Source organism: Nerophis ophidion, linkage group LG06, assembly GCF_033978795.1.
Source record: "Nerophis ophidion isolate RoL-2023_Sa linkage group LG06, RoL_Noph_v1.0, whole genome shotgun sequence".
NCBI classification, from domain to species: Eukaryota; Metazoa; Chordata; class Actinopteri; order Syngnathiformes; family Syngnathidae; genus Nerophis; species Nerophis ophidion.
Genome location: NC_084616.1, coordinates 42,882,515 through 42,897,514, shown reverse-complemented (window position 1 = coordinate 42,897,514; position 15,000 = coordinate 42,882,515). Strand labels below are relative to the sequence as shown.

At 37.0% G+C, this 15,000-nt stretch overlaps 1 protein-coding gene across 3 annotated transcripts in view; it reads left to right on the top strand.

Moving 5' to 3' along the window:
• The window catches only part of LOC133554737 (thymocyte selection-associated high mobility group box protein TOX-like), a 249,231-nt gene that overhangs the window by 78,566 nt on the left and 155,665 nt on the right, over positions 1-15,000 (top strand). The gene's annotated exons all lie outside the window — the stretch shown is intronic.

Below are 15,000 nucleotides of genomic sequence, written 5' to 3'. Positions count from 1 at the left end.
CACTCTCCGAGCCACATCGTTGACGGCTGTCCTCTTTGCTTCGAATCATATTTGAATGATTACAATCCGAACACTGTTAGTCCCGAACCAGTTGTAGTTCTAGAGCAGTGGCGCTCACACTTTTTCTGCAGGTAAGCTACTTTTCAATTGACCAAGTCGAGGAGAGCTACCTCATTCCTATTTATAATTTATATTTATTTATTTATGAAAGAGACCTTTTTGTTAACAAGTTAATGGTGTTTAATGATAATACAAGCATGTTTAACACACATAGATTCCTTTCTTTCATGAAGACAAGAATATAAGTTGGTGTATTTGATTCTGATGACTTGCATTGATTGGAATTAGACAGTGGTGCTGATAACGTCCGCATTTTCAAATGGAGGAAAAAAAAAAGTCCTCCTTTCTGTCCAATACCACATGAAAGTGGTTGGATTTGGCATCTCATTTGTCAGACTTGCATACTCGTTTTTAAACACTTTGTTATGAGAGTAGCATATGTGTGTGGCCCTTTAATGTCTGGCAGCAGGTGAGTGACGTCAGTGAGTGTGCGGGTGGGCAAACAAGTGAGAAAGCGGTCGCTGAGGGCGGGGGAGAAATACATTGGCATCAAACTCCGTAGCTTGTTAGCTTGTGCACGCTAGCTTTCTGAGACTCTTATTTTTTACTTACTTTTTCCAAAAAAAAGTATTTTGGTTTTGCTTAAATTCAAGCAAATCTGTTTTTATCAAAGCGTTTTTTGGTTGTTTTCATTTCTACCGTAATAGCTTTCATTACTCCCTGTAGGTTTCCCCCTGAGCAGAATGCAGTCCCGTCATGTGCAAATAGTGTATTAACTTGAGGGCTTTTGTGGTTTTACTGATGCCTTGATTGAATAGTTTTGGTCCCAGTGCTACACCACAAGATATATCCAAACACACTGATATCTGAACTCAAAGCCCATTTTTTCAATGTGGGAAGTAACTTAATTTGTTTAATTTGGAGTTTAATTCTGTCTTAATTTGTTTATTACAAAAACCTTTTTTTTTTTTTACCCTGAATTTATGTAACTGAATTTCTGGCTGTTGAATTTCGTGAACTGATTTTTTTTTTACATCAAATTTTGCTGAAAATTTCATTTAAATACAAATCTAATACAACTGAGCAAAATGCATGTACTTAAAAAGGATCTTGTTAAATTACAACGTTCTAAAATTCCCCTAGTAAAAATTACATGAAAAAAAATCAGTGTATAAAAATTCAGTTTAAAAAAAAATCAGTGCAAAAATATTTGTTGTTTTAAAACTCAAGACCCACTTCAGGTAAATTAAGACTGAAGCAATCGACCCTGTCTCAGAACCAGCCAATGAGATGTCAAGTTTGCAGTCACATGACATGAGTCTTGCTGAAAGACAGGTTATGCAGCACTAATTGCTACAGGCCATGTAATCTGCTGTATGTGCTTGGATCCCATTTATTTATTTTGTTATTTTTATTCATTTTTTAATTAATTAATCCCATTTATAAACACTTTAAACACTGGATGTTACTGTGCTTTAGTAACAAAATCCCAAGATTCCGTAAAAAAGAATAAACACTGATCACACGATGTTACAACCACTCACACAATCTGTTTTTTATTTAATGGCCTTTTTGTTTTAAATTTCATATCGATGCCTTTTTAATCAGTGGATGTTTGGTTTGGTCTGGTGGTTTCGGGTCAGTCGTACTGTGACAGGGCCCGCTTCACACCTAAAGTCCAGCGCAAGTGGGAGCGCACTAATTGGCGGCCAGGTTATGCACGTCCACCCTCCTCAGGCACGATTGGAAGAGGTAGTCATAGATTGACTGTAATGCAATCGTTACTCACAGCTTATCATACCATTTTCTACCGCTTGTCCCTTTTGTGGTCGCGGGGGGTACTGGAGCCTGCATTCTCATGGGTGCCCAGCAGACATTTTCTTGTTGTTGTTGCTCTCCCCTGACTCCCTAAATGTGTTAGTGTGAGCTCGTAACTTCTTGCATAATCAAGTAAAGGGTGACCTCCGTTTCAACATGACCTGTTTTTTGTTGTAAATATGAGAGCCCGAGCAGGCCTTACTTACGTTGGTCGAAATATTCAACAAAAACCTGAAAGTATTTTGTGCTGCCGAGTAGGGCTGGGTGATAACTTCCGCATTAACTTACCACGTAGCGAAGGACATACACTATTTGATTTCCTATTATACAGCTCATTTTTATTTGACAGTTATTGAAATATTTTGTGTGACATCATGCACAAAAGTGCACTTCATTTGTTTTAAAACATTGTAGTGGCGCTCTGTACAAAAAGTGCTCTTAATTTAGTGTTGTTTTGATATGTCATCTTAGTGACATCATGCACAAAAGTGCACTAGTAGCTTGTTTTAAAATGTCTGACAATCTGCATTTTGTGTTTTGAAATGACATGAATGTTTGTGCCACTGCTTAATAACTGTTTAGTAAATACAGTGTTGGTAAATTGACTTAGTCGTGATTTCCCTCTCTGCATAAAAGTTTAAATTTGCATCTATTAATGCAGTATGAACAATAATGTTTTAATGTAGACACAAAGAATCATCATAGTGGTGTGATTATATGCATCAATTGTTCATTCAAGGTTAAAGCAAAATATCAAGATATATATTGTCTATTGTGACATGACCTAAAAATATCGAGATATTAAAAAAAAGGCCATATCACCCAGCCCTACCGCCGACCACTATGTCCATCCGACAATGTAGTGAACAATGTTGGGTATTATTACAACACAGCCACACTTGAATTTTATTTTGATGCGCTGCCATGTAGTTTAGGCAAATAGTACATCATTTGTGTCTGTCAAAAAATGCCTGGTTGGCGTTATTAGCTTACGATTTAATTATCTCGTCACACGGGGCCAATGCTTCTCAATCGTTTTCCACAAAGTAACACCTCAGAAAACACTTAGCTCTCCATAATGACCATCACTGAAATACAGTAGCATAGTAGGCCTAGATTGATTAAAAACAAGGCAGAGGTTTTATTTAACAGCTATGTTTATTATTTTTGACTACTGTAACATTACACACAGTTTGAACAGTAACACTGACTACGTTTACACTGCAGGCCAAAGTGGCCCAAATCTGATTTTTTTTGGAGATCTGATTTTTTTTTCCAGCTGACTGTTTACACTGCAAGTAAAGTGTGATTTTCATCAGACTGCAGAGTAAACACGCACAGGCCCCAATTTGGCTCCAATGTGGCCTTGACGTCACTTGCATGCGCACTGCGATAAAGTGAAAAATTGACCCGCAGGAAGTCGCTACTACTTCAAAATGAAATAAAAGCCGTGACACCTTAAAAGTGAGTGTTTTTATGTGAAAGTAATATAATGTATGAATGGATGTATATAGGGTAATCTATTTGGAAGGGTTCTAATCTTTTTATGGCTGTTAAGTTTTCTTCGGAATCAAATTATATATGCATATAATACACATAGCCTTATATTTGCGCACCGAAAATGTGGTCGCTTGAAATAGAAAATTGAAACAGGGTGTTGTGATTAAACATCCATTTCCGATGGCGACTGCATCTTTCCGAAATAGTCACAATCAGGTCACATTCTGGTCGCATTGCATTGACACTGAAGTCACATTTGAAAAGATCAGATTCCAATCCGAGTCTGATGCCAAAAGATTAGATAAAGCACTTTGGAGCATTTACACTGGCAAAAAAAAAAAATCAGATCCACGTCACTTGAGGGCTAAAAAAAATCAGATTTCGTGTGCAGTGTGAACGGGGCTGTTTGAAAATTGAATTAAGTGGTTGTTTGTCGTACTACGAGATGGCGTCTACCACAGTTTGAGAATCTCTGCACAGGCCACTTGTGCCGTAATGGATTTGGCCGTAATTTTCCCTTCTTCTGCTGGCCCTAGTCACGTAGTTGTCATAAGTTTGTGATGCGTATTTCTGTACAGTGGAAACATTCTGTAAGGATTTGTGGCAGCAAGTCTATAGTATAACTTCAGTGGTAGCCATTGTAGACTTAAGCATTTGACTACATTTTTTTGTTCGGCCAGCAGTTTTTGCAATGGGCATTAATTTAATGGCTGATTGGGAAAGTCCAGGTTTTGCAGTTACATCACCCTTTTGGAGATGAAAGCATAGCTGGGTTGCAATACCTATACCAGACCCGGGGGCCGCATGCTGTCCTTTAAGGTTTTCAATCTGGCCCGCCAGATATCCCCAAATAATTTTGTTCGATCTTTAAGATGGAAAGTGTAGCTGCTATTAAGATGTTCAGCGATGTTTTCAAATGACCGTACGTCTTGAACTATACAAAGTATTTCAATGGTGGGAATCTGCGCTTTTGCATTATATACTAGTTACTATGGTAATCTAATTAGTTGTTATGGTAATCTATGTCACAGGAGCTCAGACCAGGAACCAAGCAGTTTGGGTGGTGAGCGTTTCCACAGAGTGTTTCCAGAGCGCGCAGCCTGAAATGCGGGTGTTAGGGACAGACGCGGAAGGAGATTTTTTTACAACAAAGTTCTTCAAGAAAATTGATATTATATTAGATTGTAGGTGGGTTTTTTTTACTCTTCGCATATATACATCGTTGTGTTTGTTGAATTTTTGTTGCTTTTCGCTTGATTGTAAAATATGTTCATCGAGAGGGGGGTTGACGTTCATATGCTGTCAATATTCAGTGTTTTATGGTTCATAATTAATATTGTAAATCCCACATTCTTTATTTTCATGTACATTCTGGGTGTCTCATTCAGTAAAAAAAAATAAAAAAAATTCCATTCCGTTTTTTAAGGCGATATGTCATAACGTTTTTGTTTTTCTTTTCCAAATATTTGTATTGAATTTTGCAGACACTACAGCATAGTAAATAATGGCAACAACAAGTTGAGGTATCAGCTTATTTTACAATATGTAACACATAATAAACCCAACCCTTACAATACCCACCCACTCAATTCCCAAGGTAATTGTCCCCGAGCGCCCATAGGAGATATAGACACACCTGAATATATGCAAACCAGGGCTGGGCGAAATGGCCTTTTTTTAATATCGCGATATTTTTAGGCCATATCGCAATATACGATATATATTACGATATTTTGCCTTGTACTTGAATGAACACTTGATGCATATAATCACAGCAGTATGATGATTCTATGTGTATACACTAAAACATTCTTCTTCATACTGCATTCATACATGCTACTTTTAAACTTTCATGCAGAGAGGGAAATCACAACTCAGTCAATTGACCAAAAGTGTATTCATTAAAGTTACAAAGCAATGGCACAAAAATTCATGTCATTTCCAAAACAGAAAGTGCGAGATTGTCAGAGACATTTTAAGTGTCAAATGAAAATGAGCTGCATAATAGGAAATCAAATAGTATTTGTCCTTCACTATGTGGTAGGTTACTACGGTTATGAAATTCTCTTCATTCTCTAGCGAGTGACTTTTCAAATGATGCTACATATTAGCAGTAATGTTACTTTTTATAGCAACGCTTTTGCCCCACACTTGACAAATTAAAGTTGTCTATTGGACATATTCCCAATTAAAGCCGAACCACCGCCTGACGATGGACCCCCTGCTGTTTTTATTGGGAATTAAGTCTTCCTTTATTTGTTACCAGATCCGCACCTTCTTTGTCTTGTATTCCCGCTCGTACGGCTACGTTGGCAGCTAACGTAGCCCAGTCTGCTACTTCTCTGCTGGGAGAGGGAGTATACGTATGTGACGTATGTAAGAATGTGCGCCTGCTTGTCTGTGAGAAGGAGACACAAGAAGGAGTGGGAAACACATGCAGTGTAATGCCCGCAGCTAAAAGCAACTGTGTGAGAACGTATACTCAAATATTACGATATAGTCCTTTTCTATATCGCACAGAGACAAACCCGCGATTTATTGTATACATCGATATATCGCCCAGCCCTAATGCAAACATAGATTCAATCGAACTAAATATATTAAGGAAAAATAAATGAATAGATAAGGTAAAATAAATAATACATAAGATATACAATAACATTAGGTCAGCTCTCTCTAAATTGTCATAAAGTTTTTAGCATTCAATCAGACATTATTGTGAGGTTTTGTATTAGTGTTCCTAAAAATAAAATACCAGTATACCGGCCCCCAAACACATTTTGTTTCTCAAAATTTAGCCCCTCGAGGTCAAAATAATTGCCGCGGCCTGTCCTATACAGTAGTGTAGAGTCCCCCAGGCTTTATTTTTGCCAACTCCTCCCACTTCCTGTATGAAGCCTCGATTTTTAACCTCCATCCACACTGTATCTGATGCGAGTTTGCAAAGAAAGAAACGGTGCCATCTCTTTCTCCATCTCACTTTTTACCTACCTCTGCGCTCACCCCTCAGAGTACAATAGCTGCTTTGCTCCTTGCTCTCCCCCATTTTCTCCCCCGCCCTCACTCCTCTTCAGCGAGGGGCTGTGACATTGAGGGAATGTGATGTGATGTATTGTAGTGAATAATGTATTCAGCCAGGATTGTACAGAGCGAATAGAGCAGATGGCAGCAGGTTGATCTCGGCGTGTATGTGTGTGTGTGTGTGTGTGTGTGTGTGTGTGTGTGTGTGTGTTTGTGTGTGTGCGTGTGTATTTAATGATGACAGTGTGTGTGTGTGGGTGCATTGACCCAGACTGGGGAGGGGAAGGATGAGAAGAAGAGAGGTAGAGTAGGGGTGTGGGGAGTTTCTCTATGTGTGTGTGTGTGTGTGTGTGCATGTGTGTGTTTGTGTGTGTGTGGGTGCGCGCGCGGTCCTTCTTTGTGAGATAAAACATGCAAATGGTGGATTATTTTAATGCAGTTTTTTTTTGTAGAACCCCAAGCCTTAATCCCTAAAGCAGTTAAAATGAAAATAGTATTTTTTCTTCTTCTTCAAACTCTCCCTCGTTCCCTTTCTGCTTGAGAAAAAAAAAAAAAAAGAAGCTTCTCTGGTTGAAATGTACAAGATGTCTAGGAATGAGATTCTTTACAATGTCATTTCATTCTGGTGTATTTACAGCTGAGGACTGACACGTAGAAAATGAGCAAAGTTAGTCAGACCTTAGAGTTCATGCAGTCCAGAGTGGACTGCATGTGTCTTATATGCGTACTGTGCATTGTACATGCACATTTCATTAGTGATGCAAATTTTAAAAAAGATTCACATCCGAATGGTAATTAAATCAATCAAACAATCAATCAATCAATCAAAGTTTACCTATATAGCCCTTAATCACTAATGTCTCAATGAGCTGCACAAGCCACAACGTCATCCTCGGCTCAGATCCCACATCAGGGCAAGAAAAAACTCAGCATAATACAAACATATTGTATGATGGGAAACAAGACATATATTGTATTACATTTTTTTGCCACAATGTTGCTTGTATTATTATTAGTAATGGTACTGGACGATGTTAATATATTTTTAAATGAAAAATAGGGATATTTACAATTAAAACTATTTTTTAAGGGCCAAATTGGCTACATTATACCAGGGTCATCAAACTTGTTTTCATTGAGGGATACATTACAGTTATGGCTGCTTTTAACAGCGAATACTATATGAATTTGCCTATTATTCTGAATATTTTTAACGTACACTGTAAAAAATAAATTTATAGTAAAAACTGGCAACTCAGTCACCATATTTTTGCTGTAAAATACACCGTGTGTTTTTACAACATATTATGGTAAATGGGAAAACCCTACAGTACACTGAAAAAAATGGCAGCTTAGTCGCCAGATTTTATCATAAAATTCATGTTGGTTTTCACAACATAGTACTGTAAATGGATGAACAGTACCGCTGTTTGTTTTTTAATTCTGGCAACTGAGCCGGCAGTTTTTTACGAGAAAGAAATGTGGTACCATTTGTCTAAACAACAACCATTGATTTTACAGCAGCTCAGTCGACAAAATTTTATCAATTTAGAAATAGTATGCTGTAAAAAATCACATGCATTTATCGTTAAATCTATTGTAATTTTTACAGTGTACAATTTAATGGATAACTTGCTTTGATACCATAAGTCAAAAAGATATTTAAATATGTGTTTTTATTTTGACAAAAAAAATAATAGTTTGGAAAGTATGATAATAGTGAAGTGAATTATATTTATATAGCGCTTTTTCTCTAGTTACTCAAAGCGCTTTACATAGTGAAACCCAATATCTAAGTTACATTTAGACCAGTATGGGTGGGACTGGGAGCAGGTGGGTAAAGTGTCTTGCCCAAGGACACAACAGCAAGTGACTAGGTTGACAGAAGCGGGGATGGAACCTGGAACCCTCAAGTTGCTGGTACGGCCACTCTACCAACTGAGCTATATCGCTATAGTATTAGTTGCAATATTGGATACTATTGAAGTCTAAAAGGTATGCAATTTCATGCACCGCATATATTTTCTTTCATTCAAAATTTAAAAAACAAAAGAAAAAAAAGAAAGAAAATATGAAGTACTTTATTAATGCATTTTATTTCCAGGCATTTGCGAGCCACATACAATGACGTGGCAGGCCATATTTGGCACGCCGGCCATGAGTTTGACACCTGTGCCTCATACAAATTGTGAAGTGTGACTAATGTTTGATTACATAAAAGACAATTTAAGTGTGTTTTCTACTTAAAAAACATATTTATTTAGAGCTCGCCGCTATTTAAGCCGCATCCACTGAATTGGAAGGTGAAAAAATATTTTCCATATATTAGCTGCACCGGACTGTAAGCCGCAGATATATAATTTGCTAAATTAGTTATATACACAGAAAGATTTTGGAAATGTTCATTTACATGCGTCAGTTGTTTCCAAGCGGTCCCTGTAACACGGCACCGCTTGGAACAAAACAAAACATAAAATTGTCGCCATGGACCCACGAGCTGCTTAAGCTCACTCTTTAATTGGCCAAACAAACTCAATAACTCCACAGTGACGTTTAGGTGAATTTACAAAACCACAACAGTACACAAAGAATGCCGTTGTTGGTTAATAATAGTAACACAGACACTTCTAAAGGTGTTAGCATGTTAGCTAATGCTAAGGACGGTCGCTTGATTATATTACAAAAGCATGTATGAATATGCATGAACACACTCACCCATTCGATGGTTTAGTAAGTATGTATAAACAGTTTTAGTTATATTGTAAATAGATATGTCTGATAATGGCTTTTTTGCCGATACCCAATATTCCGATATTGTTCAACTCTTAATTACAGATTCCTATATCAACCGATACCCGCTGGATGCATTAAACAATGTAACAAAGTTTTCCAAAATAAATCAACTCAAGTTATGGAAAAAAAATCCAACATGGCACTGCCATATTTATTCTTGAAGTCACAAAGTGCATTATTCTTTTAAACATGCCTTAAAACTTCAGCTTGGAGTTTAGGACATGCTCTTCCTGAGATAGCATGAGGAGGTTGTGGTGGGCGAGGTTGAGAGGGGGCGGGGTTGAGTTGGGGGCGGGGTGGGGTTGAGTTGGGGGCGGGGTTAAGGGGTCGCGGAGGGTATATATTTTAGCATCCCGGAAGACTTAGTGCTGCAAAGGGTTCTGGGTATTAGTTCTGTTGTGTTTATGTTGTGTTACGGTGTGGAGGTTTTCCCGAAATGTGTTTGTCATTCTTGTTTGGTGTGGGTTCACAGTGTGGCACATTTTTGTAACAGTGTTAAAGTTGTTTATACAGCTACCCTCAGTGTGATCTGTATGGCTGTTGACCAAGTATGCATGGCATTTACTTGTGTGTGTGTGAAAAGCTGTAGCTATTATGTGATTGGGCCGACACGCAAAGGCAGTGCCTTTAAGGTTTATTGGTGGCGTTTTGGTCATAAATTTTACTTTTTGAAACCGGTACTGATAATTTCCAATATTACATTTTAAAGCATTTATCCTCCGATAGTATCGGCAGTCCGATATTATCGGACATCTCTAATTGTAGAACTTACAAACGTTGCTTGGAATGATGAATGAAGAACCCATGCGAGTAGGCACGCTATGGACCGCCGGAAGACATGAGGGTACTTCTACTGCCGGTTGAAAACATTAAATAGAAGGACACTGCAGTACCTGCACTGAGTGAACTTGTCCAAATGATGGCATCATAGTACAAACAAAACACCTTTTTGGTGTTTTTGCCTGTTTGTTTCTTTTTAAAAAACGTTTTGCATTACGGCCTTCAGCAAAGAAAAATGCATGAATTAGCCGCGGCATTTTATAAGCTGCAGGGGTCAAAGTGTCGGAAAACGGAGCGGCCTATAGTCTGAAATTCAAGTTAATAATACAAGAATGATTTGTAGCACCGTACTAATTTTTAAAAAATTGTTTATGCTAACCGTATTGCTTTTGTATTTCATCGAGTGCAATAAAATGTTGCAATGTTTCATTTCACTTATCTTTTAATTTTTTTTTGTATCTGTCTTTCCATCCATCAATCCACTTACATGACTAACTTTAATCTACCAGAGTGACACTTCATAAGCATTGGGTGCTTTCAAAAGCCTTGAATGGAGCATAATTAGCACTCTAAAGCACACGCGTGGTCGCCAGTAGAATGAAGGCGCCAGACGGCAGAATGTACTGACATTCACGGAGGTGAAGGTTTATATGATGAAGGTTACGAAGAAATACTCTGGTCTTGGCGGTGTTTGTTTAAAAATCCATATGCAATTTGTTGGTGCCATGCAGGGTTTTTGTTTTTGAATTTTACAACCTTCCAGCTGGTGACAAACATCCTTTCATTGGCGTCTTCCCACACGACGGCGAAAATGGAAGAGGAAGAAAATGTTTTTATCAATTAACCATTAGAATTGTTGTGCTTGTAGATGGAAGGAGGGAAGAGAAGTAAGCTTGTCTCCTCGGCGTTAGGGACAGGGAGCATAATTGAGTAAATGTATTTAAGTATTTGAGCGAGCTGATTCAGCCTCTCTGGGATGGTTGATATTGTACTTAGGATGAAATTTGCCCGGGGCCATTCATTAGTGGTAAATAATTGAGAAGCTGGGATAGTGCGAAGGTGAAATGCCTGTTATTATTTCATGTCGTTTGTGTTCTTCTGGCTCTTCAGTTTAAAGATATTAAAAATGTACAAGGCTTTCCGCAAATTACTCACGCCAAAGGTTTTCGCTGGGCGCTAATAACGTACCCGTCCTCTTTGTGGTTTGAAACATGCGGTCATTTCGCCAATTCTCTGTCTGCTTGTTTTTATGTTGTTGTACTGTTTTGGTTGTTCCATTTAGCAATCTGAAACAGGAGTTTGTAGATGATTACGCCTTGTGCGCACAGTCCTTTGAGTAGGATGATGTAATGCAGCTGTCAACCTGGCAAACAACGTGCCAATATGGCACTGTATGAACAGCATAGCTTTATGTTATGCATGGATCAGTGCTTCTCAAACTTTTTTCAGTGATGTACCCCCTTGGAATATTTTTTTAATTCAAGTACCCCCTAATCAGAGCAAAGCATTTTTGTTTGAAAAAAAGAGATAAAGACGTAAAATACAGCACTATGTTATCAGTTTCTGATTTATTAAATTGTATAACAGTGCAAAATAGTGTTCATTTGTAGTGGTCCTTCTTGAACTATTTGGAAAAAAATATATACAAATAACCAAAAACTTGTTGAAAAATAAACAAGTGATTCAATAATAAATAAAGATGTGTACACATAGAAGTAATCATCAACTTAAAGTGCTCTCTTTGGGGATTGTAAAAGAGATCCATCTGGATTCATGAACTTAATTCTAAACATTTCTTCACAAAAAACATCAATATTTATGGAACATGTCCACGAAAAATCTAGCTGTCAACACTGAATATTGCATTGTTGCATTTCTTTTCACAGTTTATGAACTTACATTCATATTTTGTTGAAATATTATTGAATAGATATACTCACAAAATATTTTTTTAGTTTTTGCTATTTTTAGAATATTAAAAAAAAAAAATCTCACATACCCCTTGGCATGCCTTCAAGTACCCCCAGGGGTACGCGTACCCCCATTTGAGAACCACTGGCATATATTGTATACTAGCAATGCATGGATATCTCATCAGCACTTGTACCTCAAGTTATGGATATGCATATGAATTAGTATACTAATATATAATTCATTGTTTTAATCAGCTTAATTATGATTAATTGCAGGTTATTACTTCCTTGCATAATTTTTTTTAATGTTTTCTAAGTCGTGATTTACCGTAAATAAAAGACCGCTTACAATGGAGTTAATGGAAGGTGCTCTATAAAACAATATCTAAAAAGCACCAACAATACTCCATTTACATTGTCGTGATCTGAATATTGACCAAATATTAGTGGTATTTTTTATTACAAGTGCTAACGAAGACAAACTATTCCTAGCAGCGTATTGTCACAGAGTGGTAACAAACGTGTCACTGCTATTTTGGCAACATGGACTGGTAAGCTGCTTTTTCACCTCGGAGCTCGTGAAAGTTTATGCTAGATCATAAATAATGCCTCTCACCTTGATAGTAGAAGGATGAGGACATAATCCAACAAATTTGTCAATTTTGACATCCTATTTATACCTGGAATGGCGAGAAAAACACAAAAAGACGCTTTGTTCCACCTACCTTGCTAGGATTATAAGTTTTTCTTCATCCAAACTGGAATACAATATTAGATTTTAACCGTTGGTATTCTAGTTAGAGCAGACATTGTACAGTAAGTGATGTTTCATTATGTTTTTTGGCTCTCATAAAGTCTGCAGTGAGTTGTAATCAATGATTACTAAACAGTGTTGTTGCTGGGGAAAAAAAGCAAACATTGTGATGCAATTTTGAAATTAATGCGCCACTGTATGCTTAAAATGATAAAAATACTTAAATACTACATTATCAATCAATCAATCAATGTTTATTTATATAAATCACGAGTGTCTCAAAGGGCTGCACAAGCCACTACGACATCCCTGGTCCAGATCTCACATCAGGGCAAGGGAAAAACTCAACCCAATGGGACAATGAGAAACCTTGGAGGGAACCGCAGATGTGGGGACAATACATATTTAATTACATTATGTATAAATTAAAAAACCTTGATAGAGGTGTTTGGATGTTTTTTTTGCGCTTTAAAGACAGAATAGAGCGACTGCTTGCATTTATTTACTAATTAGAGTGCATAAAAAAAGAAAAACATATGTGTGTTTGTCTTACATAAGGATTGTGAATGAAGGGTAAAATTCCAAAACAAAGTGCAGTTCACCTCAAGTTTGTGTTCTGTATTGTTTTGTTTTTTTGGTCGGAAGAAACCGGAAAAAAATATAAAGCATGGTTGGTTGCATGAACAAAGTCACTCAAGCTCTGGTAACCTAGCAAGACAGGAAATTATCAGTAAGCAATGAGAGGGACTTACTAGACAACCAATCGCATAACAGTTTCAATTATCAAGTTTGGTTGCGCCATCTTGCTGTTTCGTAGTTGATTCTCTGCATGGAGTGGGGAGAGAAAATAAAACTGAGTGCTGCAGAATGCGAATAAATTGTCTAAAAACAGGAAAATTCACGCAGCGTTTTGTATTTTTTTCAAATGGACTGTACTCCTTCGCCACCCTCATCTTTTCTTTTCAACCCTCGTCCGTTCCCTATTCGGCTGTATGGAAACAACAGGTAGGAACGCGTAGTACTGTATAAATAAAATTAATAAATTACATATAACAAATGTGCTACTTTAAAATAATAATTTGGTCCAATAACATTTAAATATTGATTACTGCATAACATAAACTAATTTCCATACTGAAATAAGAATAACAGACCAAGTTAACACAAAACTACCGGCAAAGAAAATAAATAAAAAAATACTCTCCGGTTTCTCTACATTTACATTCTTACGCTTTGCACTATTTTGTTACACTTTATTAAGGTTTTTCCACATTTTTATTTTTTGCAACTGAATTCAAAGAGATTATTGTTCAGTCTTTATTGTGATTTTAGAATTTTGTTCACATTGAATGTTGGAGTGTTTTCCCTGGTTGTGTTGTGTTGACATTTCCTTTCTGCCTTGATAGTAGAGGGCTTTAATCAGAGGAAGGTTATATTTGAAATAAAAATGTTATGTATTTTTCTCCCGGTCAATATTTTCCATAGGTCATAAAAACATCAACATTGAATTATCGATGTCGACCAATATAAAAAAAAATATATATTGTGATACAGTTTTCAGCCATATTGCCAAACCCTAATTTGATTTTTTTTTTTTCAAACATTTACTTGAAAATCGCAACATTTGTGATTATATTTAGATTTTGGCTAGTTTTTTGTTATTTGTCAGCTATAGTAGACGCCGTAGTTTAGGCTGACTATATGCTCCTATTGCTAAAACTGTTTTTACTGTTATGTTTATGACTCAAATACACACAGCACAGGCCAAAAGTTTGGACACACCTTCTCATTCACTGTGTTTTCTTTATTTTCATGACTATTTACATTCTAGATTGTCATTGAAGGCATCAAAACTATGAATGAACACGTGGAGTTATGTACTTAACCCAAAAAGGTAAAATAACTGAAAACATGTTTTAGATTCTAATTTCTTCAAAATAGCCACCCTTTGCTCTGGTTACTGTTTTGCACACTCTTGGCATTCTCTCGATAAAGAGGTAGTCACATGAAAGGGTTTTCACTTCACAGGTGTCATAGTTTTGATGCCTTCAGTGACAATCTGCAATGTAAATAGTTAGTTAAAGTTAAAGTAACAATGATTGTCACACAAACACTAGGTGTGGCGAAATTATTCTGTACATTTGACCCATCACCTTTGATCACCTCCTGAGAGGCAAGGGGACCAGTGAGCAGCAGCGGTGGCCATGCCCGGGATTTTTTTTTGTGTGATTTAACTCCCAATTCCATCCCTTGATGCTGAGTGTCAAGCAGGGAGGTAATGGGTCCCATTTTTTTTATAGTCTTTGATATGACTTGGCCTTGGTTTTAACTCATAACCTGTCATGAAAATAAAGAAAACGC